Source organism: Rissa tridactyla, chromosome 4, assembly GCF_028500815.1.
Source record: "Rissa tridactyla isolate bRisTri1 chromosome 4, bRisTri1.patW.cur.20221130, whole genome shotgun sequence".
Lineage (NCBI taxonomy): Eukaryota > Metazoa > Chordata > Aves > Charadriiformes > Laridae > Rissa > Rissa tridactyla.
In genome coordinates this window covers 56,964,468-56,988,036 of record NC_071469.1, presented here as the reverse complement: position 1 = coordinate 56,988,036, position 23,569 = coordinate 56,964,468, and positions in this window count along the sequence as shown.

Below are 23,569 nucleotides of genomic sequence, written 5' to 3'. Positions count from 1 at the left end.
CAATCATTCTGTCACTGGTAAATTTAAAAGGATCCTGTCAAGTGATTTTTTTAAAACCGTTTTCAGGTTATTATTTTAGAAATATTTTATCATTTGTTATGAGCAATTTAAAGATAGTCAAAATTAATTAATTTCCTAATTATTAATTTTTTTCTCATTTATTTGACAAACAGTGAGACTTTCTGCTCAGGATTGTTAAGCAGAGTTTGAAATCAGTAGCGAACTGATGTTTATTTCTTTAGTCATAAACACTACTGAGGCTTCAGGTGACAAGACGCTCAGACTGGGAAGCGCTCAGTGGAGCATCCACCCCACACTGTCCAGCCCCAGCACTACCTCTTCTCCCTTGTCCCTTCCTTCCCAGCCTCCCTTCACCACCCAAGAGAAAACGGATGTTGCGTCTCAGCACCAGAGAACGGGGAGACCAGCAGGAGGTCAGACTTGGTTAGACCAGGAGACAAAACCCAGTCCCATAAGAGGTCCTTCTGCTTTTGGCAATAATCTCCTCAGGCCTCTCTGATCCTAAACACAGCATCTTTTCGAAACTATTGATTCGAAGGAGATGTGACGTCCTGAAAGAGAAGGAAGTGTGAGTAAAGAGAGTAGGGTTTGAAAAGACATAGAAGGAAAAGGCGTAATAGGGGCTAAGAGATATTCAGAAAAACTTTGATACAGGGAGATGTCTGAAAACCAGTTTCTCAAAACAGATCCACTTTCACTGTATCTCTACGCTGCCTTCTTATGGCAGCCCTCCACTTGTTGCTGCATTGCCCAGGGCCTGCCATCCCATGCCACCAACCAAGAGCTTGGTCCATGCACATTAAGCACAGCTACACCAGAAGACGTTGTCACCATCCCACTCCTCTCAATGGGCTTGCCCCTCATTTGCCCTGGAAAGTCATTCCTCACACTCACATGGGATGCTCCCATGGTCCCACCCCTCCCATGGTGCCCCTCTCCGCACACTGCCCCTAGAGTTTTTTCTCCTCCGGTTGCCATTGCAGGACTTCTTGTTCTTTAGCAATTCTTAGAGGTCCAAAGGGAGCTCCAGTTCACTGTGCTGTATACATACACTGTGAGAAAGAGTCTCTGCCCCAAGCTGCTTCCAGGGTGAACAGACTGGGCAAACGAACGTTGGAGGGGAAAATGGAGGCACAACTTCACAAACTGACAGCAGTGCCTCTGGCTAGTCTCACGCCTTCCAGATCAGAAGTGCTTAGCTAAGCACTTCTGCGGTTCCCTGTCAGGTCACCTTCAAGCCCATCTGACCAACACAAACCAGGCTTATGTTGGCGTATCCTCTCTAGCAGCACTGTCCTGGCAGGAGCAGAGTTCAGTGCTGCTGCACTCAAGATCAGCACATCCATGACTCAGGCTTCAAAGGACTAACCTATTCTAAAGATCCTGGTAAGAAGCAGCAATGACTTCAGTTTCCACCATGGCATAAACCAGGGCCATCAGCCCCTGCCGTGCTGTTGTTCAGTAGATCTCAAAAACTAAGCTTTGTGATTAAGTTTTTCCTGTATTAGTAACTCATATTACTGGTTACTGATGAAATAAGCATACAGGTGCTGGAGGTATTTGGCATAAACAAGCACCAGTGGATTGCACATTGGCAAGCCTACCGTGATGTTAAGTATTTAGAAGACATGAGAGGAAAAAAAAATCACTGAAAGTGATGCCAGAAAAAGTTGCTGCTTTAAAGGATTCTGAGATTGAAAACCCCAGTAATAATTCAATGACTATAAGAGCAACTTATCCATTACCATTTCAGGCCGCTCAGGCTCCAAAGATATTGCACGCCTGTCCTTGCTAACATCTTCCGGTTCTGTTTGGATGCCCATTCACTCCTGGACTCCCGGCTGAGAGTAAGACCTGGCTTATGAAAGCGGGGCCCAGCCCCTGCTGCATGCAGGCTTACGGGAATGACTTTTTAGCCTTTCCTAGATGCAACTGCAATCAATCACCTAGAAATGAAGACTTCACTAGTTCATTGCTAGTTCCCTGAGCCATCCAGCCTCCCCAAATGCTTCATAAAACTTCAAATTTTCTACTATTTAAATTGAGTATTTCAACTACTTAATACTTAGTGGTGTTGCTCATGCTTCTCTTGATTTTTCTTTTCCTACACGGATTTGGTTGGAAAAACTTCTATATCAAATGTACATCTTAATTAAAGATAAGCTGTTTTAAGTGCAGGAAAACTAAAAAATTTCAAAGTTATCATTTTTCTCTCTGTTTCAAAGATGCAAATACCGGAAAGAGAGCAGTTAGACTTTAAAAGAAAAATTTATGAGTATTTCCCTCTTGGTACTCCTTCCAGTGCTTCCTAATTAAGGACAAGCCAATACAGTATCATGTACCAATCTGGTATTTATTAACAAAGCTAGTCATGATTTTTAACTGATTATTGCTCAGAGGATCCTCCCCTCATTAATATAAATGAATTAGGAGGAATCGTGCCAAATGTTTCAAATGGGAATTAACATGAGACTGCAAGGTATAATTAGTTGAAAACGCTAAATACATCAAAGTATTAATTTGTGTGTGCATATATATATATGTGTGCCTATATATGTACTGCATTTATATATTATCTAAAAATATTATGTATATGTACACACGGCGCACATATCTGCTTAAGTGCAACTTACAGATGGATGCCTACCCGTTTTACTATATCATACCCTGCAGCTAAGAAAAACAAGGTATCAGGCTGAAAGAGGATTACAAAATCTGGGGAACAAAAATAGAGAGAGATCCACACAGGGTAACTTTGATAATGCATGTCATTTAGGGCAAGGAGTCTCTGAATCAAACGCCATTGTCGGTACACTATCACAGCCCCATTGTCTTGTTTTCCATTAGTCTCACAATCGTGTAATTTCCTCTCCTTTGCTCCCTGCTATTTCTGTCCTTGTATGTGTGTCCGTGTCCGTGTGGACTTGCTAGTGCATTAGGGTGAATACAGCGGGGCTGAATCACCCTGCAGTTCAGATATTTAGATTTATATTATGCTTTTCTTTTTTTTCAGTGATTGTGACACCTTCTGCAGCTGTTCAGGAGTGTCTCAAGTTACTTGGGAAACAGAACGGCCGGGTCAGAATACCAAACAACATAGAGCAAATCAGGACAGGTGACAGAAATACACTCACCTTTATTTCCCAGCTGTACTCTGCACTCAGCTGGAAAAACGGCCTCTCTTTTCATCACCTTCTGCAACCAAAGCATGAGCTAGTCAGTGAGGTACAATGACTGCGGTCCAAGCAAGCTGAGAGCTGAGTTACTACCAGTCTTGGACCTGTAGGACCTGTTAATTCTACACAAAGGCGTAAGACTGGGCTAATACAGAGGGTGGCCAAATGTTGCTGCAAGGGAAGGCTTTGTCCCATTTCCTGAATTGATTTTCATGTTTCAGAAGGAAGCCCCATTTACTATGAACCAGAGAAGGCAGCGGTGGATACAGACACAATTTAAATGGGGAGAGGAGGATGGACGGCACAGCTCCATGACTGCAACCTCGTGTCATGTTGCAGGAGCGTTTGCTGCCCCTCGTAGTTGTAATGAAGGGCAAGCGCTTTTGTTCTCAGACCGCTCTTCAGCTTTGGACTAGAGTCTCTAAAATGTATCCAGAGTGAGAAAAAGGACTAAACCGTATCATCAATATTCACAGGGGCTCTCAGCCACAACTATACATAGGGATCAGCATCTTGTGTGTAAGAGTTGATAAACTGGGTCAGACCAAAGGTCCATGTAGCCTGTCTTTGACTATTGATGGTATCAGACGTTTAGGGAAGAATTTAGAGTCATTCCCTAAACATACCCTCCCTGCTACCAGCATTTGGCAATTTACAGACTCCTTTTGTTAATTACGCCAGGTCGTCGTGTGTACTAATCCCAAAAAGACGACACAGTAACTTTGTGTTTGACCTACATGACTTTGTCTTATCTTTTTGTTAAGCCATTTTTCCTATTGGAAAATTTCCTATTACTCTATTGGTCGCCACAATATTCTCCAGCACCTAGTCACAATTTTGTGAGAAAGTACAAGCAGCTGTCCTCTTTTTGTTTTTAAATTGCTCCCCCGTCCTTTCACTGATTGCTCCCTACTTCCTCTTCTTTGAATGTTTCTTCCATCTCCACCTTCTCCAAGCCATTCATGACATAGTAGTCTTTCCCTCCTTGGTTATCCCTTTTTGCTCAGTTATGTAGCCTAGTGTAATTTGAAGTTTGCAGGATATGGAAACTGTTACACAAAACCCAACAATTTTAAATAAAAAAACTTTTCACATCATGCGCACATTCATTCTCTGTTATATAATCGATAGTATTTATCTGATATCTTAAAGTATGCCTTGGAACCTGTTCATAAACTGAAAGGTTAAGAGATTACAGGCAATTTAAGGTAGAGACTGTATTTTTGTGTGCGCAGTAACAGGTATGATGGTGGGGCCTTTAAATATGACTGCAAAAAAAGATAATAAATGAAAACAAATGTATGGAATAGTAGCACACATATAAAAACATTTAACAGTCTGAGCTGTTCTACTATAAAAGAAATGTCGGGTTCATACTGCTTGCGTTCACCAGTGAAGAAAGCGCCTTTATGGGTTCACTTATGTAACACACACTTGTGGTCATAACTGCTTCACTGGTATTTTAACCTTCAGGATTTCTAGTCCTCTAAATATCTAATTAGTACTGCTTTTTTAATGGTTTTATAAAAGCATCTTGGCACGTATGCACAGAATGGCCTAGTGCCAAAGTACCGTAACGTGCAGGAACAGTAATGACTCTGTCTCTGCACTGATAGAATATGATCGGAAAAAAATCAAAGGCAAAGCTGACAAGACAGCTCACATTTCTGCTAGATCTCATAAACCCTTCTCAGAGTAAGGTTTCCATATATTTGACTGACTTTGTTGGGTTTTTTTACACATATAGCATGTAATTTGTTCCTTTTTTGCCTTTTCCTTCTTCATGTCATCTTTGACCTACACATATTTGTCATATATATTGCTCAAATCCTGTCACACCTGTGAGACAGCTGCAGGAGAAGAAGACCAAAGCATAAAGGAGCTTGTCAAAGGGATACCATATAGCTCCTCAGACGAGATTTCCTACAGCAGAGCATCTGAGAAGTTTGGTCTTGCTCTGGAGCCACAGCCCAATGCTCTGCATGGGATGTTCAGCAGATGCGGTACCCACTACACTCAGGCAGTAGCAGAAGTTAAAGCACTGCTATATATTCAGCCAGAGCACCTTTTCTGCTCATTAATACCTCCTGCAAAAAGCCTTTTTTCTAAGCATCTGTACAATTTGAAGCCTTAAGTTAATGCATAAATCCTAACAAAGGGCTTAGGTTTTGACCTAATGCTTCCTCCCACTTGTCCAAACCAGTCCTTAGCCCATTCTCAAAATCAAAGTACGATGTTCTCCACTTCTGCTTCCTGGCAGATAATATATAGACTTTACCAAGTATATCTCATACACCAACAAGGCCTAGCTAACATAACAGTCCTTTGGTGCCACTAGCAGTCCACATAATTTACAGTCACCCTCAGATTGCTCTAACTCATGGCAAGGGACAAAAGCTGGCTAATGATCAGTCAGTGCAAGGTGGCATCTTTGCTCACACCTCCCTCCCAATTAGCACTCCTTGCTCCTTGCCTGCAGCAGAAAATCTGGGCCTTTATATTATTTTCCCACAACAGCAGCTTCCATCATTAATTAGTGAATGGAAGCTCTGGAGATCCACTGGGAACAGAGAAAAAACATCCTCCTGTGACAGTGCTACTCATGCTAACAACTCCAATTCCCCTCAAGCTGTCAGTGACACATCCTTGAGCTTCTGGTGACCCTGCACAAGACCTTCCTTTGGACTCAGGGAAGGAAACAATGAGATATACAACTCATGAAGCCTATGGCTTGCTGACTCATGATTGTATCATCTGTATCTAATGGGGTTCAAGCTAAAACAGAAGCCTTTACTGTAACCGGGGCATTGGTAATTTCTCTACCATGTGTACGCTCTGTTGACTAATAATGCCCTTTAGCTTACAAAGATGTATCTTTCTCAGTAGGGACCTGATTTGGATATCCCTTCACTGTTTTTCCACCTATTTTCCTAAAAATTGTGGAAATGCAAGGTGCGACCTTAAAATCACCATCAGCTGGCTTACAGTAAGAGGCCAGAAAGACAGAAGCCGCCTAGGGAGAAAAAAAAAATAAATAAACCCAAAGTAAATCCAAGAAAGGTCTGTTCTTGTGCTTTGATTCCAGTAGAAATCTGCTTAGACCAGAGGTTTCTCAAGAAAGCTGGAAGTTGTAATTATCTCTTAAATATTTTGAAATAACCATGGATAGGATCGGAAACTTTAGATATCTGATGAAGTTTTCTGTGGTTCATTAGTCACTAATAATGTCACACTTACTTTTTGTATGACACCAGGTACAAGAGGAGAGTATACATGTGGTATATGTGCGATATCAATCAAAACCACTATTAAAAATACATTAAGAAACAAGTGTTTTCCCACTAACAATTAGTTTTCCAAATTTATGTAGCTTTTGCTCAGCTGCAGATATTAGTCCAGATTTGCAAACACCTTTGCCCAGCAAAGAACAGCTCAAGAATATACAATTTCTTTGCTCTGTAGTTTTATTACAGAGGGAAAACGTCCTGGTGAACTTAGCATCTGCCCATTTCAGACCATGGCTGTACTACCAGATTATGCACCTTGTACTGATTAGGCTCCCAAAGTCCTAGTTTGACATCCCATTGGTTTGGTTTAAATCTGCAAATGGTCCGAGGTCAGGCCTTTGGCTGTTGTAAGGTGCTGATCAGCAATCTGAAGGGGATATCCCCAGGATATTAAATCTATTGACCTATTGACACAAAATCTCTGATGGTTGAAAAGAGCTGTCAGTCACGAGCAGTGGAGTCTCTGCTAAGCAGGATAGGAAGTAAAACAAGCACGTTTTTGGATTATTCCCCAACAGTATCCCCGTTCAGATTTTTTTTGACCTTGAGCATGAGTTAAGTCCTATGATAAGGGTCTGCCAGTAAAAGGCAGTCATCAGTCCAGATCACAAAGGAAAATTAAGTTTAAACATCAACTTCGTTCTTCAAAACTTAAATAATGCTTCTGGCACCAACAAGTTCCAAGTAAAATTCTGTTTTTTCTATTCACATTCTTTCCCATCCTTGTCCCATTAATGAAGAGCACATACCTAATGTGTCTGGTCTGGTATTATCACACATAGAATATGTCACCCTCAATCCCCCTCTGTCTGTTATCTAAGCATATACGCCACTGGGCAGAAGAACTCTTATACTATCCCCTTCCCCTCCCTCCCTTTCTACATCTGTTCAGGATTGAAAAACAAAGTTCTGTATCTTACATAAACACCCATATGGAGGGCTGCTGATGAGAGAAGGATGGAGAGGGGATAAGGACCAGGTCAAAAGAAAACGTAGAAAAGGCAAAATATTTCAGCTGCCTTTTAAAATACAGAAAGTTAACTCAGATCAAATTGATTCCAGAAGAGCATGCATTCTATTCCAGCAATATCTATTGCCATATGGGACTTTTAAATACTGGGTTTGGAAAGGAAAGAAAAGAACACAAGGTAGCCTAGTTAAAAACGCACCAGAAGTATGAAGACAGCAGCCCAGTCTGTTACTTGATATTCAAACCTTCTCAAAACTTTACTGGGATTTTTTTCTTCTTTCTTCTTGGGGATTTTATATTGCTATGATCAAACACTTGACAGCTATTTTCAAGTAATTTTGCATGATTTCCATACTGAAGAAGTATTAAACACAAGATTCCAAGAAACTAGTCAGACTCTCTGCATTTTGCTATTTTCTCCAGCACAAATACCCTAACCACTGCCCCTAAGTATAGTACAATATCATACTATTTTTCCATATTTTCTTTTCCTCATAGAAAATTCAAAGCTTTTATATGTTTTCATATTTGTTATATATTTGGATGAAATATCTCTGGAATATGTAGAAGGGAACAATGAACAACAATATTTTGGAGTGTATTTGGTGATGAGTGTTCGGGTACATCTACCTATCCTGTGATGCATTTAAATTCTCTTCATGAACAGCTTAGCATAAATAAGGTTTTTAGCACTATGTCTGGAGTTAAAAAATACACAAATCAAGTAAATGTACGTTAAAAAGTAAAGTACAACTGTGAAATAGCAAAATACATTTTAAAAGGAGGAAGCGATATAGTCTAACTGCAAATGAGTCATCTTAATGGCATAACAAGAAGAAAAACATACATGAATTTGGCATTACAGTCAGCATCACAATTGTTCTGGTAAGAAAGAAAGGGGAGAGAAAAAGAGAGACTGACTTTAGATGGCTAAGTGCTGCCTATTAGCAGGGAAACAAGTACTCTACTTTGTAAAAGTTACCCTTTTATAACATTTTGGGGCTTTTCAGCTGATAAATGTAAATATTAATCATTGTCTTCCAAACTACTACACTGAATTTCTATTTCACTTACTTCCCAGAGCGAGGCACTTACATAGAAACAATTGCACTCTGTTCATTAATTTGAAACCATTCTGCAGTGATTAACATGTGAAGTCTGCCAAAGCATTTTCAAGGTTGTTTTTGCACTTTTTTGTGTGTGTGTGGTTAAGATCACTAGAAAATGCTGTGAGTAACTCCGCACACCACGTAACACTGAAATATCTTCATCGGTTTTTAAACACAATGTAAAAATGTTTTTAAAGTGTAAGCATGCCTCATATAAAGAATAGAAAATCTATTTGTCTTTTCATTTCAGGGAACGCATTACTATCTCAGGAGCTTCTTTAAAGGTGACCTACAAATAATTTACCAGGAGTTAGTTTTATATAGCACATACTCCATGATGAATGAATGAAGAATGCCAAAAGATTTATTTTATTCTTGTTACTTGAGTGAGGTTCGGAGTGGTTTTTTCTTTGAGACATTTTTAAATGTCAGTTTTAGTTTTCCTGTATTTTAATCACCGAACTGATTAGTTATTTAAAAATACCTATCAGCATGGTTGAAGAGGATGGGGAAAGAAGAAAGAATTTAAACTTACCCTCTCCAAAAGGTTATACTGCAGTACAACTCAGTGGTGTTAACAAAATAACAAAAAATAACATGAATTATTACTAAAACCCCTTTGCTTTCCTTGATTCATTCCTCCCTTTACATTTTTGACTGCTAGGATGTCACCACTTCACCAGAATTTCAGGCATAGGTCATAGTAAATGGAGTTGGATACATAACAGGCAAAAGAAGGAATAGAGAGGGAAAAAAACCCCAACCCACAACTGCCACATCATTTTACATTTAATAAAGTACCAAAAATATAATCTAAGCTCATATTCACTTTTTCCTTGTTTATCTTTAAATCACTCTTAAAAAAACCCCAAACCTAGTGCTTAATGTATAGAGATATGATCTCAAGAAGTTCAGTTTTATGGAGTTTTTAAACCAACAGTCCTTCTTTCTAATTAGGTATGGACTGAAGAATTATGGCACCGGTGTGCACCAGCAAAAGATGTGACAAATCATGTTCAATTCTGTTTAACCGAGCATGTTATGCACGATGTGCAAGAGAGTCACCTTGCTCCTTTACATCAACACCTGGAACAGGTATGGGGGCGGCATGCTTAGACATTGGCAAGGAAGGAGCATCCTGTCTTATTTTATGAGGTCCCCATCTGTCCATCTTGGAAGCAACAGCACAGAATGTTTGGCATGGACCCTAGTTCAAGGACTGCAATGAGGATGTCCTACTCAGCCAACCAAGAGTGCTTTTTGTCTGACATCCCCATGTCTTCAGCCAGGAGCCCGAGGCCCGAGTAATAACCTTTTACTCCATAGCCACTGCTTAAGGTGACACACTTATGAAGTAAAAGACAATCATGATGAGATAGGGAGGCAAGGTAAATAATATCCTGAGCCTTTGAGAAATGCAGGAGACCAGCGACATTCCTGTAGCTTGTTTTTACTGTTGTAGAGAGTCTTTTTGCAATAGATATAAAACTAAGTTAATCAGTTTTGTAAGGCTTTGCAGATAAAGGTTCACAGCTGTGAAAAATACTACAGCCCTGGATGGAGATGCATTGGCAAAGCTGTGTGAAACTGTTTTGCATAAACTCACGCCCATAATATTCTAGCTCCTAGCTGGTGCTACCTGATGTGTAAATGCTGCAGATCCCTTCTTTTTACCTCTCTTAGTGCTTTGAACAAATCAGAACACAAGCATATGTTTCTTGCCCGCTTTAGTTTCCTGCTACTGCTTTATCCCCAAGTACCACCTAAAAAACCTCCGTAGCTGAAGCCCTATCAGCGTCCATAGATTAGAAAGAACTGCCTGCTACTTTTTCCAAGCTACTAGTCTCTTTGGAGAAAGAAGTGGTTGATATGAATTTCCTGGATTATTTTCATTTTCTTTAACGTTAAAAGAGGGAGAGGAAGAGAGGGAGAGAAAGAAGGCAGCTCAGTCCTCTGACCACCTCTCACATCAAGGTGTGTCAGAGTCTTCAGTGGAAGGCCTATGGATTTATGCCATTATGAAAGAGAACTGAGTGCCTCCAGTCATGAAGAGAGATTTTTTTAATGGCAGCCTTTCTGGGTTCTAAGACCTTAGGCTTGCATTAAGAAAGGTTTACCCCACAGAGGGTAAGGGTGAAAAGGACAGCAATGCATCACCCCCCTTCCTGTTGGCTACCAACCTCCGCCTCTCACGCATTCTCCTGAAGTGGGACATGAACGCAGCACTGCTTCATTTGCTCTGAGCTATACTCTGCTCCTTCTCCACCCTACCAAGCTGTTTGTGGTTGCTCACTGGAGCCATCTTGAGTGTATTTGCCACCAGCTGCTTCCCACAACCCCGTTGCTCCCCTACCCACCTCCAGAGTGTTGCACCACGCTGCAGGAGCCCACAGTGCCATTTGCCAACACCATCTGCCGGACCTCCTGAGCCAAGATTACCTCCTCCTAAACCCACACCCTTTCTATCAGGGTTTCAAAGCCTGCAAACAAGGGGTCACAATCGGAAAAGAAAGGCTTAAAAGCCCTGAAGCTGCTGTTCTTATTCCCAGCATCTTTTCTTTCTCTTTCCAGCAGACACACATCCTCCTCATCTTGCAGTAATTGTTCTGGAGAAAAAAAAAAATTCCGATACAACTTTTGGTTGCTGTTTTAAGCACACAACCAGCCACATCAAAGCTGTGAGGTAATAGTCCTAACAATATCTTCTCTATCTCCAGGCTGTCCCAGTCCAAAGAACTGAAACTAAAGACCCAGATGGTGGTCATGTATATTTATACCTGAATCCCACTCTCTCCCTGTCTCTCTCTTGGAAAGTCTTTTAATGATAGAATGTAGAAGTTGACTATGCCTCTATCTCATGCTTGTGAGATTCTTACTGCTCCCTACACATCCTTAATCTCCAGAAATTTCTTGTTTACACAGTCCTCCCTTTCATCTCTAGAGTGTCTGCACTGGATTGACCCATCCGAGCAGTACTGAAGAACTTTAGTCTGCCTCTACTGCTTTTCTTTCTTTGCTGAAAAGACCCGCTTGCAGCCCCAGGCTTCACCCCATCTTGCAGTAGCAATGTTCCCCTAGGCCCCTGGTACACTTGTATAAGGACCATGGTCCTTCCACAGCTGCCCTGAGCACGAGGGCAAATTCTTGACTCAGTTTATGAGGAGAAAGCCTACAAACTAGGCTTTGCATGGGAAAAAAATATCAGGTTATTACACTGAAGCCATGGGGCCTTTCTTCCATTCTCGCTTCATACCAATATAAAAATGCAAAGAGTAATTTTTCCTTTGTAAACCATACTTTTCCAGTGGTTTTGGTCTGCTGATAGAGCAAAGAGAGAGGAGACCAGAATCCCCAATTTCTACTTCTGCTATTAACTCTCAGCCAGCTGCATGATTTTCTCAGTTCCCTCAGTCAAAGCATTCCTCAGTTTACCAATTTGCAAAGCTGATATGAGAACAGCGATGTGTCCACAGGAACGCAGAGAGTAAAATCAACTGTTTGCAAAAGACTTCAATGCTGGCAAAAGAAAATATTGGATAACTTATTCTTTCAAATTAAAAAAGTGATAGATTATTCACATATCTGTACATAAACTCAAGCCACGCATCTGCTTGTAAGTGAACCACTCCTACGTGAACCCTGCACTCTGTTTATAAGGCACATTGTTTCCTTTATAAAGCCTGCAGAAGCCAGACTTTGATTTGAATATAATAAAATTGCAGAAACAGCAGAAGCTGGCCATGTAACTCCTATTTTAATGAATACCTAAAGTAACAGTCCTCTAAGCCATTGTGTCATCTTTCAACTCCTGTCCCTCCCTCCCCCTTTCTGCACCAAACTCGAGGAAAAGAAAAACTGATTGGCAGGTACTGTAGCTGGCGTGAATAACCACGACTATATATCTTGTCAAAAATCAGCATGTACTTTAAAAAAGAAGAAAGTAAAATATGAAGATAAGAGGAATAATCTGAGGCTCTCCCATATTCTCATTCAAATTTTTCTATTTAGATTTCACTATATTTCCTTTTTTAACCTTCTCCTGCAGGTCTTTATATATAGGACAAAAAAATCCACTTCTGTCATTTAAAGCATGATGAAAGTACCAAAGAAAAATCTATTTTCAGCTGTTTCTCGTTAGAGCACTTTTTTGCCACTGTGATGAAAGTCGATGCAAAGAAAGAAAGACGAGTCACTGATGAAGATGAAGAAGCATTTCTGATCAGCCATCTGTTCAACCAATTAAACCCCTCGCAAATAAAGTTGTGTATACGTATATAGCTAACCCATAAAGATATACATATCTATGTGTACACTGGCATGCGAACACATACATATAAATACCATGTAAAGTCTACTTTGCATATACTAAACTCTGCTTACATGCTGAGCATAGCTAATTAAATGCACACAGAGAAACACTGCAAAAGCGAAAGAGAATTTGGCCCCGCTGGAGAACAAAGCCTTCTCTATTAGCATCCTTTTCTCTTAATGGTCCTTATGCAGTAAAAATAAAGTCCAAACACTATAATTTCACTCCCAGAAAAGTTACAAATACTGTAGGTATCTTTAGAAACAGCTGCAAAAGTGGATTCACTTCTGACAAGATTGGTGTTAATTACCAGTAAGGACTTCAGTATAATACTATTTAAATCATTTTAAATTATCCCTCTCAAAAATTAATTTTTCATCAAAGATTACACAAAAAAATCATGATATCATCTCTGCAGCTGCGATTTAGTAATAATTTCATCTATTATTACCAATGTCAGTTAGATAAAAGAAAAATGGCATCCTACTGTGCTGATTCCAGCATAGGCCATATATAGAAATTTTTAACTATCACTTATAATCGCCTTGATGAGCTTAAACCTCCTCTCAATTAACACCCTAAATGACACTGAGACATCTTAATGGAGGATGTAAGTAAAGGAAAAAGACTTTAATCAAAGAATAAAAAGAGAAGTGCCAAGCAAAAGGAGGAAGTCTGGTGCACCTCTCAGTGTCCAATCACACTGGGGTCCTTTATCTTGTCTTGAACTTCTTGTCATCTTTATATTGCGACTGTAACTTCACAGCAGCCGTAAGAAGGAAGGAAAAAAAAAAGCGTGCATGCTCTTATCTGCAGTTTGCATCCACGTCTGAGAAAGACAGTGGGGGTATACACTGAGCAGGCGAACACAGATTAAATGAAACTGAAGAGTCTGTGAAAAATAAAATGATTATAAGTTAAAATGAGTCTTACTCCATTTTGGTTTCTACTTCAACAGTAGTTCAGGGCAAATCTTAAAAACTGGAATACAGTGATCCACATACTATTCAATAAACCTTGAAAGAGTGTGTTCTGATCCTAACATCCCGACCTGAATAAAAGTTCTGCTTTCACAGCCAAGAGGTAAGCACACTTCCGAAGATCCCAGCTGCCAGACTACCACATAAATATTTGCTTAAATGGCACCTACAGTCAATATTATTACGGGCATTCTCGTCTCTTTTAGCACACCTCTAAGCCTCCCAATACAAGCATTTAAATGCATACGCATACTGGGTGGTTGTGATAGCACTCTTCAAATTTCAGGAAGGCTGAGAAATAAGTCTCTGTCTAGTGTTTCCCAAACTTGTGATCCCAACTTTCTAGCCATCAGAGTAACCACATGGATTTAGTAAGCTGGTAATCTTCAGGTAGCCTCTGCAGACTTCTCGCAAAGAAGTTGTCGTCTTCTTCTTTGCCCCTTGTGCAAAACTGCTGGGCAATGGCTACAGCCTGGGAACTGCAGGTTTAGGCTGCGCATGGCCGGAGGGACGGCAGTGGGTGGTTTTGCCCTGGTAGATGATTCGGTGACACTCTGCCAGCTCTGATAAGGAAAAGGGGCTTTGGGAAGTGTGGTCACAAATGCCTCTGCGGGACTTTGGGAGGTGCTGCGAGTGCCCAGGCACCATACATCTCTGCTCTAACAGCGAATGGGGCTGTTGGGTTTTGAAGTATCGAGATAACAAATAGAAGTTCCTGTTCACTGTGGCTGTTCCCATGTCTGCAATTCAAAAAATATATATATTGTTTCACGGCCTGATATTTTTTCAGTTAATTCACTCATAATGAGAAGCAAATTAATATCTCTGGGTGCATTAATAGTAAAAAAAATCTAATTAAAATCAGCCACGGTATTTCATTTCTTTCAAGTGTTTGTTTGCCCGTTAGAGCTTCACAAACTGTTAGCTACAAATTATACCAGTTAAGGATTCAGCTCGTTTTGATTAACAAATAATTTGCAAATGGATTTTGCTTTTATTTGTCATAGGTATTTGTTGAATAGTTCACCCAACCATTTCGGCTTGTGGGTTGTTTGCTTCAGCTTTTCGCCCGTCACTCCTATTCTGGTGCTAAGCACACGGTATTTATGACACACAAAGTACCGTTAAAAGAGCCCCTCAGGTAAAGGTAAGAAATACTCCAACCTCTGCTCCACGACAGGCACAGTATCCACTAAATTTAGTCACTGCTGTTACAGAGAAATTGATCAAACCCAGGGAATTATTTCTCCTCCTGTGCTGGATGATTTTAGATGCATGAATATTACATAGCAACTAATAATAAGCAATGGACTGTGTATTTTTAGGGAGAAATTTGCAGATGTGCAGCGATTCGTATTAATATCTGTGCAACTTTCAGCATTCACAAATATTACCCTGCCATGGGGCAGCTGCCTGAATGTTTCCAACTAAAGAGCTTTCTGTGAGTCACAAAAAAAAAGCAGCCTTCCAACATTCACTCTTTAAACTGGTTTTTGTTTGGATATTTTTTTACCCCCATTTGGACTTTTAGTCCAACACATTTTTTTTCTCCAATTAAAATTTAAAGGGGGCCGCTTTTGCATACATAACACACGAGGTAGCAGCAAAGTAATGCATCCAATTAAAAAAAAATCCCTAAGTATTCACTGATCTGAAGGCTGACAGTCTATCAGTTTACAGGCAAAAGTTAAGCTAATAGCTTTACAAAAAAGAAAATACCTTGCATGGAAAAGAAGCACCACTTTCTGCAACTGCTGCTCTAACAGAAAACGCTGTACAGTCCACTGCTAAATGCTAAGCACACCATCTTACATAAAACAGATCCTTCTGTGTGTGATCAAGGAAATGCTTATTTTCTTATCCAGCAGAAGAACTCCACGTACACTGCTTTTAACTTGGTCTCCATTTCGCTGTTTCACCAGTACGATAATCATTTCTGTTGATTACGAGCCTGAAAAAACACACTTTTTATGATCAAAATGGCTGTGGCAACAAGAAACCTTAGGCAGACTTGGTAATGCTGATATCTAAAGGAAGTCCTTTTCCTGGAATTGGCTTTGAGCTACCTCAGCAAGTGACCCTCAGAAACTGCATCTCTTCAGAGGGACAGGAGCGTGCCAGTCAAGCCACACGAAATACTTTCCAGTGCCGACAAGCCTGAGAGCTCTGATACTCAGAATCAGCTACACAAATGCGCGTTTCAGTGTGGATGGACATTCTTGCGCTGCTTTATCATTTTGTGACCCAGGTTTAGGCCAGCATTAGGAAGTTTTGCAAGACAGTTAAATCAATCTAACGCTGACACACAAAAAAATGTTTTCACTTGTATCCCTTGCTCTCAGATGTAGGCTGCCGCTTCTTGCTTTGCAGAGGCTCTGGTGTTCAGCTGACCTCCACGCTAACCAATTTAGTTCACTAAACTGGCAGAAAATGGTGAATTGTTATTTGCTGCATTGATTTTCTGCCTGTAGAGTGAGCTGAAATTGCTTACTGGGGCATCAAACAAGCTCCAAAACTAGCAGGAGAAGGAGGGTGGAAGGCAGGTTGTTTCCTCTCAGTATCAGCAGGATTTTAGGTTTGTCCTCTGGGAAAACCACCTCCTTAAACTGTGTTATGTCACTGTACTTGGAGTTATCACTTTGGCCACGTCAGAGCTATTATTCTGACCAAATACAGGGATCTCTGGTAAGAATAAAAGACTTGCACAAAAACAATCGTTTTTTTCAAGGTGGAATAAATTACACAAAGAAATACACCAGCCTGGCAGTTGAGTTTTGCTGGCATTGCTATGTTGATCAAGATTGTGAAGCATTAAAACGAGATAAAAAAAAAAGACAAAGAGCAAGCAAACCACACTTTCCTCTCCTAACCAGCACTGCGATGGCAGCAACTCCCCTGACGTATATGCCATTTTATCTACAAAAGAGTACTTTTGCCCTATACTTATCTTGTTCAGGAAGTTGTATCAGTTTATCAGCTTTCTGTGCCAGTGTAAACTTGCCTCCAATGGAAGTGTCTGACAGTCTAGCTATATCAAAAGTCCTTTCTAGCTAGGATATGGTCATAACAGGAACCTTTCGGCTTTTGATTACGAAGAAAGCCTGTATTTCAGTGGATACCCTGCCATGAAGCTGCACAGCTGCTATGAGGGTGCTATTTTTGCTTCTTCAGCCACCACCTTTCCAAACAAAAAAGAAATTCTGCGTGTGCTGTGAATAACAATAAAAAAAGAAATCTATTCAAAATGACTATGCTGCATTTGTGTCCTTTTATTTCTTTGCCAACAATAAAGGAGTTCACTCTCAAATCCCCAACATTCTGCAATTGCTTGAGAGCCAGGACAGCTCTCAAGCCAGGTCTAAATTATAAAGTGTTGTTGACAAAGCTGTTTCAGTCACAAGTATGAAAAAAATCACACCCTTAATTGATATAGATAAGCCAGCAACACCCTCTGTATAGATGCAAGAATCCCTTTGCTGGCATGGCTTATGTCACTCAAAAGGTAGTTGAAGAAAAAAGAATCCTTTTGCCAATATATATTTTTCTTCTGGTACAGCTCAGCCAACAAAGCCTGGGTATCATGGACCAACGATTCCCAAATTTTCTGTCGTCAAGCCTTGCTTGAGAAAATTGTGTAACACCTCCTTGCATCCAGCTCCCTTCCCCCAAATTGGGCTTTTAGTTCCACCTTTTGTCCCTTTTCTTGCTTCCTATCTCTCTGGCGCTTGTTCCATGGCCGCCCTGTCTCCCTCCCACCTCACAAGTCTCCTACACTTTGTGGGACTGTTTCTGTCTAGAATCACTCAGACACGGTCACCTCATATCTCCCAGAACTTGTGGCTGTGGCTGAACTCACTGGTTGGGAAACCTCAGTGCAAACTGTTACAGAGGCTGTCAGAATGAAAGCAAGGAAAGACTTTCCATGTTACCATTTAGTTTTGTCACTCTCACCACTGACAGTCACTGAATCTCAGGATGGTTGGGGTTGACAAGAACCTCTGAAGATCATCCAGTCCGTCCCCATGATCAAAGCAGAGCCAACTAGAGCAGGTTGCTCAGGATTTTGTCCAGTCAGGTTTGGAATATCTCCAAGTATGGAGACAATGGAGAACTCCATGTTGGAACCAGTATCATTTAAACCATTCCCTCATGGAAAACATCTCAAAGTCTGCACAGACTCCAGCAGGTTTTTCTCATTTAGTTCCAATACCCTGAAACTGGCAGAGAGACAATTACATATAGAGAACATGCATGAGAAAAAAACACAAAATTGGAGGTGCTATTTTGATAAAAGAAGAGACATTTCAAAAGCAGGCATCATTTTGGGGGTTAAAGCTGATTAATTAGCTCCTGTTGTTACTCTATCTTTCTGCAAAGTCTTGGGCAACTGGAAGAGCGTGTCCTCTGTTTTTTTGTATTGAGGTTCCTACCTGACCACTAATAAATTTGAGTCCACTGATATTTTAGGGTACATGGAGGGGTCTAGCAGGACAGACTGATTCTTATTTTGCATTTGAGATTTACAGTCATGTATTTCTACTGAGTAGACGGGTTATTTTTATTTTATATATTAGATTCAAAAATATACCAACTGCTTAGAAGTACAAGGAAATCAGTATGAAATACACAGAGTTGTTTCTAGGCTGTAGACATAGCCTTACGAAGACATGCTTATCCCCTCTTCCTATTTCTTTAACTTATTCTCAATGGGATAGCTTGCCAGACACACCCTAAGCCACGTTAGGTTCATTTAACTGAAGATTTAATCTTGCAGAATGGAATCTTCCTACACTGTATCTTATGCTTGGATGGATCTATGGCTAACTGGACAGGTGCAAGGATAAATGATAATACATCACTATATTAGCAACTGCTGCCTTCTCATATAACTGTCTGAAGGAAACTCTGGCCTATAATGATGCTTCATTTGCTTTGGAGTTAGTATGGTACTTCACTGATGTTCATGGACTTACATTAACTTAAAAAAAAAGGCAAATCAAAAGAAAATTAAGTTCTGCAAAGCTAAGCTTAAGGGAACAATATTGTGTTTTGTTTTCTGAAACAGTGTCTTTGATCTTAAAAGTAGAAGGGTAGTAAATATAATTTAACAATAACATTATCTTAATATTTACGAGAGATTGACTGAGCAACTATGACCCAGAATCTTTAGAAGCATTATTCGAGAAAGCACGAAAAATGTACTTCATTTCTTCTTCAAAATTAATTGAACTACGTGAAATCATTCGCTTGTGTCTCTCTTAGTCATGCCACAATATTGTAGCAAACCAGCAACAGCATATCTTTAACATATATACATTAGAGAATTTCTTCCCAAATGAGCACAAAGCTCTGTGAAGGCGATGAAAGTTCTTTAGTTGATCCTGAAAATCAGCTCCATCAGAGGTGAAACGGAGCAAGCACTTAACACATAAAGGATGACTCTAACTGAAGAAAAAGATTGTACCCAATTGAAATTTCAGGGAACATAAGTAGAGAGAATGTAATCACCCAGTCAGAAGTTGATTAAGACACCACTCTTTCAGCTGTGAGATCTTTAGTTTTTTAAGTGGCTGGGACCAAATTAACATTTCATTCAAAAGGTGCTACCTTGCAAACAGCATAGTCTTCCCAACACGGCAGGGACGGCCATACAGAGGAAACAGCCATCGTTGGCTGAAATCCTAATACCACACAAGTTCTGGATTCTCCATCTCTCTTGCCCCTAGAGCTCCTTCTTTCCTTGAAACACTAAATTTAGGAAGAAATCTTGTAAGGTGAGAAAAGAAAGTAACTAGTACAGAAGAACTAACCCTATGCCTGCAAGATTCCTGAAAACAGCATGAGTTTCCTATGCCAACTGCATCAGTAATTATTAACTGATAACAGCATTTTTATGTTTACAGTATTTTTATCTGTCCATCAATTAATTAAGGATTCTCAGTAACAGTTGAGAACTGAAAAATTCAGCCGAAGAGAGTGGTAAACAGGCTTAAACTGACTTAGGATGTTTCTGGAACTTGAGTCTCAGTTCTGATTTGTCCTTAGGGTCATGCCATAGCAATGCCAAAACATCCCTAATTCGTACCACAAGCATTTGGCCTTCAAGGCTACAAATATGTAGTGCTCTGCGCCTCCATGTAAAAAAAAAACCTGGTAAGACAGAAAAAAAGCCACGACCTTAGCTATAGCATCTCAGCAACACAGTTGCCAAAGCAGCACCAAAGCCTCTCCCTGCAGGAGAGAGGCTGCAAAACCAGCCTCAGGGCAGCTCTTTCCCCAGGAGCAGCAAAGGATTGCCACAGAGGTCGTAATCCGGAGCATGTTCGTGTGTCCTCCATGCCCTCAATGCTTCTTGTGAAAGATGGGCACTCATTCAGCAAGACGTTATGCCAGCAGCAGATCAATGCAAACGGTGCCGCCTTCCAATAACTTTAATGCTAGATCATGATTGAATAAGACATCAGGTGGACTGCAGAGTATAGCACGACACTGCCCTACTGTTAAGCTTTAATTAGTTAAGGCAGCGTGGAGCCTCCCTGGAACAAGATGCTCGTATTTCTTAGAAATGCAGACACTCTTTTGTAGAAATATGAATTAAGAATAACTTTTTTTTATGTGCAAGGTAAAGGCAGGGGAGGGAATTAGGGTATGAAATCCTCACAGGACAGCTCATGAGCTTTCTCTTCTGGGTGGTGTTTGAAATCTAAGTACTCCCTGAAGAACCGCAACAAGTAACAGTCTAGATACAGTCGAATAAGTACCAGGTGCTGCACCCTATGTGGCACAAGTGCAGCATGTGCAACAGGAAGGAGGAAAAGGATTAAAATTGCTTGCGTTTTACCATTTCCCATCTCTGCCACTGATGCTCTGTGAGATCTTTAGTGATGCACTTCGCTCCCTACCAAAACTGAGAACAAAACATGTATGCCATAAAGGTACTGGGTGTTTTAACTATCTGCAAAAGCATTTTGAGCCGTGGATTAAAAAGCCATAAAAGAAATTGAATCTCAAGGCTGAATACAGGAGAAACACTGCGGGGGTGGGAAACAAAACCGTAAACATTGGCTTGCCTAATGATGGGAATGTCTCCTGCAGCAAACTGGCAGTGGTGACATGGCCCTGCCTCAGACAACAAGGAGCACTGCATAAAAAATGTTGACCAATTACGTTATGGCATGAAGCGTTAACACATTCTTAGAGGAAAATGTTGTATTAAGTTTCTGTATTGGAATTCGAAGTCTATGGATATGCAGAATGGAACAATTTCAAATGAAGAGCAGAGTTTATCCTAAGTATAGTCACTTCAGTTAAAAAATGAATGGGTTTGCAGGCATGTGGTGGAGAATAGTTAAAAATGACTGGAGTACTCTTCAGATTATTGAAGCAATCTAGGAAATCTAAATTGGTCTGCAGTGCCCGTGCCCAGAGCACCCTATTCACTTCCAAAATGAAGTGCACTTAAAAAAAAAAAAAAAAAAAAAAAGGTGAAGCCTTGCATTTGGAAAGGATGGGAGTTCTGGGCATGCACCATGCAGAACAATTTAAAATTACTGGAGCACTTCAGTTTGGTTTTTTTTTCACACACACTTCTTTTTGGAAGCAAATCAAAAAGCATTCTATCATTGTAGGCAAACTCATGAATGATTTAAAAATTGAACCCTATGTAAAACAAAAGGAGGAGAAGAGAATAATTAAAATAATAACACTAACCCTTTCCTGCCCTGAAACTGGCTGAAAGTGAAAAGTGGAGAAAAAAGTGGACAAGAGAAGAAAAAATCCCTACCTTCAAGGGATTAAAAAGAATTGTAGGGACATCTCTGACCTGGTCTATATGCTTTGCAGAGATCCACAAATCAATACACCATTGGAGCGATAGGATGGTCTTGGGAACAGACCATGGTGACCCTATCTCCTCAACTTTGGCTACATGAACTTCCTTCACATCTAAGAAAATGCCTCTCCTCCTTCCTGGTTGCATCTGAGTGCCTGCTCCCTTAACAGCTGCACTTGCCCAGGACTGCCTAACAACTTTTTTTTGTATGGATTTTTCTTTCTTTGGTGAGAGACATCTTGCACGGGACGATTCTAAAGATCGTGTTGTGATTTAGCCAGGGTTAAAGCTCCAGAGTGTGTAGGACTAAGGGGAATTTCAGCTTTCTTTTAACACAAGCGCGTATTTTCTAGCCCCTATTGTTGATGATAAAAACTTGGAAACATGTCCCCAGGAAACTACAGACTCCGAATCCCAGCAGGCAAATAGAAAGATCTCCCCCTTCTCACCCCTCCCCACGCAAACCAAATTATTTTTAAAGCTCAGTATTTAGAAACCGTCTTCGCAGCTCAGGAACATTTGGGGCTGGCAATCTCCCTCTGCTTTGCCTCCCTCCTGGTACGCAACATTTCCTCGCGAGCTAAGATTAAACCGCGAACCAGGAGAGGGTCCCGGGTTTGACCTGCGCCGTGTTGGAGGCAGTGAGACGAGCCCGGAGCCGGGAGCTCAGCCTCCTCGAGCATCCAGGCAGAGGCGTTGCCTCTCCCGGAGCGTCTGCCGAGGGTGAACACGCAGGCTGGCAGCCTGCCGCCGCGCCGGGAGAAATCCAGGGAGGGTTTGTGTCTGTGGGACCGAGGAATGCTGCGGGCCCCGCTCCGAGGAAAGAAGGAGAGTCAGCTTTGCTGCCAACAAAATTAGGGCTCTCTTCCAGCATTCAGAAACGTACATACTTTTATATATTTGCCACATGGCTTTGCTGTGCAGCAGCACATGTGTTGTGGCTGCACAACACTGAGTGAAAAGAGCACCCAAATCGAGGAGCGTTGTGGGTGGGGAGGTGGCACCGGGTGCCACTGGGCGGGTGGTGGTACCTGAGGTTGGGAGAGACAGCCAGAAATGCTCCTCTCCCGCCCACCAGAGAAAAGGGTTGCACCCGATGGCCTTTGTGCAGGAGCAGGAGACACATTATCAGCCCTGAACAAAGGTGCTTGGGAGGCTCTAGTCTAGTTTCTTTCCCCGATTTTGTTACTGTGCCCTGGTGTTGCCGTCTGCAGCACAAAACCCTTAATGGAGACCAGGCCCCATTGAACCAGGCAACAAAACCGTAGGAGATAATCGTAAAGAGCTTACATTGAAATCTGACAAGAGGAGCAAAGGGTAGAAGGAACAAAACATTATTATTCCAATCTCAGGTCCCCGAAGTCCCACACCAGTGCCTTAACTATAAAGGATATCCCTCCTCCTATGACTTTAGTCAACAGGGGAGCAACCATTGAAAAATCAGACCCTGTTTTCCCACTGCTCTCCTGAAAACAATCCACAACATAATTTCCTGCATACATCTGTGCTTAAAAGGAAAAATTCTATAAAAGGGGGATGCTCTTGACAAACACGCCTATGGTTCGTGAATAGCCTTGGAAAACAAGGAGGCAATTTAGGGAGAGTCAGTTACGAATGCAAAAGAAGGTTTTCCTCGCCATGACCACAGCCAGTATTTGCTCAGCAGAGAAGCAGGTGACACAAGACAATCTGTATGCAGCCGAAGGCTTATGGAAAGCTTGTTTGTGCTCAGTGCGCTAGAGAAGTTGTTCGGGAACAGTTACGTAAAGATTAGCCCTGTAACGCTGCCAAACACTTTGTGTTATTATGTGCTGTGTTTGTGCCAGGCAGCCCCACATGTCAGAGCTGCCTCATAGGGCAGTTTTAACATGCACACCCACATTTTC